This window comes from Sturnus vulgaris, unplaced genomic scaffold (assembly GCF_052056855.1).
Source record: "Sturnus vulgaris isolate bStuVul1 unplaced genomic scaffold, bStuVul1.hap1 Scaffold_182, whole genome shotgun sequence".
NCBI lineage: Eukaryota > Metazoa > Chordata > Aves > Passeriformes > Sturnidae > Sturnus > Sturnus vulgaris.
In genome coordinates, this window is record NW_028276116.1 from 205,001 (window position 1) to 207,967 (window position 2,967).

Consider the following 2,967-nt stretch of genomic DNA (forward strand, 5'->3'; position numbering starts at 1 on the left):
ACGTGCTAGAGGAGACAGCGACCCGACAAGGCGGGCGCGGCCCGGACAACACCGAGGCCCCGAGGCCGGGGCGGCTCGCTCTGCAGCAGGCGGCGGCACGACAAAGGAGCGCCGTGCGCGGTGCGCGCGCGGAACGGGCTCTTTTCCCCCGTCCGTGCTCCCCCGGCCCCGCCATCGGTTCTCGTCAGCCCTCTCACTCTCTCTCGCTCTCGAGGGGGGGGGGTTTGGTTTCGTTTTCTCTCGGCTCAAGCTCGAGCCGCACCGCCGCCCGGTGCTGCTCGCGGCCGGCACCCACGGGACGCTAAACTCGGACCAGGGCCAGCGCCGGCACCTCGCGTGGTTTTAAGGACACCTTGAGTGCTCACGGGGCCACGCGGCCATCACACAGCCTGGGACGGTAAAGATGTTCCTTCCCCGGCAAGCGGAAGGAGCGACACCTCGCCTGCGACGGGAAGCGAATTGGACAGGAGACCGCCCTGCTCGAGGGACCGGACACCACCGAGACTTCGCCCGGAGGAGCCGGCCCGCCGGGGGCCCTTTCCGACGCGACCCGAAAAGCCTCATCGATCGGACGGGGACAGAAAGAAAAGCAGCCGCGGGGCAACGGGGAGCCCCCGCGGCCGCGGGTTCCTGGGACAACGGCAACGGAGCAGGGCTCCAACATGCGTGCGAGCGGGACACGTCCCCGAGAGGCCCTCCCTTGGCGCCGCCGAGCCTCCCCGACGCTCCCTAGGCCCCCGACGCCGGCGGGCCGCTTGCAACCTTCGGGATCGATCACGCAGCAGAGGAAGAGAGCGGGGGGTGCCGCCACCCGCCCGCGGGCCGCAAGACAACGGAAAACGGAGCAGCTGCCACCGACCACGCCGCGGGCCACCGGCTTTCGCCCGCCTCGCAGCGATCGGCTTCCCACCCGGAAAAAAAGCCGGGGGGAAGGGCAAGCCACCGCACCAAAAAAAAAACTAAAAAAAAAGCACGCCATGCGTCGCACGACCCGTGCTAGCCACGGGGGTCACGAGCCAGGGGTGGGGGCGAGAACGCGCCTCTCAACTCCTCCCGTAAAACCCCTCCAACCACCGGACATACGGTCTCTTTTCTCACTCGCCAACACAGCCAGCCCTTCTCTCTCGCCTTTCGCTTTCGCTTCGGTGGCGGCCCGTGACCCTTCGTCAGCGCGCGCTTCTCGGTGCCGCGGCTTAGGGCCGCGAGAGAAAAAGAACGGAGGCCGGGCGGGCACCCCCACACTGCCCCGCACACCGGCACGCTTTAATAAAAAAGAACGGAGCCGCTCGCAAAACCCAGCCCCCGCCGGCAACGGCAACCACGGCAGCCGGGGCAGGCCAGACACCACGGGCCGCCCCGGCACGGTGCCTCGATCGCGCCCGGCCGATACCGAGAAAGGGCGAGGCGCCGCCGCCCCGCCCACGACACACTCTCGGGGGCTCACTCGCTCGCTCGCTCTCTGTTGGGTTGCGGGGTCCGTCCTGGGGGGGGGACACGGCCGGCCACCGCGGCCGACCGCCGCCCCGGAAAAATTCTGCCCGCTACACGCGGGTCCCCGGCTTAGGGCCGAGGAAGGGGGACGACTTCAACAACACACGGCAGGGCCGGACACTCCCGTCACCGAGCCCCCCTTCGCAGGCAAGCAAGCGAAGCCGAGAGGCGAGGCCACACGCCCCACTGCATGTCCCCCGCTGCCCTTTCGATACGGACACAACTCTGGCAACACAGGTCGGGAGCGGGAAACGAGGCGCAGCCAACCTCGGCCAAGCGAGCCACGCCCGGGGGGCTCTCGGGGAGGGGGGCCAGGGAAAGCCCGGGCAGGCTCAACACAACCCCGGGCCGGCCCCACAGAAATCCAGCCCCGGCTGCCGGCCACCAGCGTGCACCGGGACCGACAGCCGAAGAAATGCCGCACCCGGCGAGCGGGCGGGGCCCCGGCTTAAGGCCGGGCAGAAAAGGGGCGAGGCGCCGCCGCCTCGCCCGCCACCATCCCCGGGGGAGCGAGCGGGCGCCCGGCTCCCCGTTGTCACGAAACCGGCAGCAGCCGGGCCGGAGCGGGACACACTCGCGGCTTTCTCGCCCTCTCTCTGGGCCTTTTTCTCGCTTCTCCCCCGCCTGGAACAACGCAGCCTCGCCTGGGCCGGGGGAGCGCGGTGGCTCTCGGATCGCATCGCTCTCTCTGGGGGCTTTCTCGCTTCTCCCCCGGACTGAACCCGCAGCCTCGGCCTGGGCCGGGGAGCGGCTCTCGGATCGCATCGGTCTCTCTGGGGGCTTTCTCGCTTCTCCCCCGACTGAGCACGCAGCCTCGCCTGGGCCGGGGAGCGGCTCTCGGATCGCATCGGTCTCTCTCTCTGGGCTAACCTGTCCCAGTCGAACTGGGTAAGACGGGAAGCCGGACGAAGCCACGCGACTCGCCCCGACATCGGCGGTGTTCTTCTGGCCCTGGCGACCGCACGCGCGTCCGCCCTTCTCCGCCACGGACACAGGCACGGCAACAGCCTGTGGGGATACGGCCCGTCACCTCGTTCCCATAATACGGACAGATGGGCCCGAAGCGGCGGAGGCCGGAAAGAGAACCGATGTACGTGACCGAGGGGGCGCAGTGGCGCACGCCGCCTTCTACGATGACATAGCCGGAGGCAGCGAGAAACAGCGACCCCTTGGAGTACTTCCAGGCCGGCGGCGGACAACAGGTCTACCAGCCATGAAACGGGCAACAGGTCTACCGACGGCTTGCTGCGGACAACAGGTCTACCCAGCCATGAAACGGGCAACAGGTCGACCAAGCTGCGGACAACAGGTCTACCCAGGGCATGCTGCGGACACCAGGTCTACCCACGGCTTGCTGCGGACAACAGGTCTACCCAGGCATGAATCGGGCAACAGGTCTACCAAGCTGCGGACACCAGGTCTACCCACGGCATGCTGCGGACAACAGGTCTACCCACGGCTTGCTGCGGACACCAG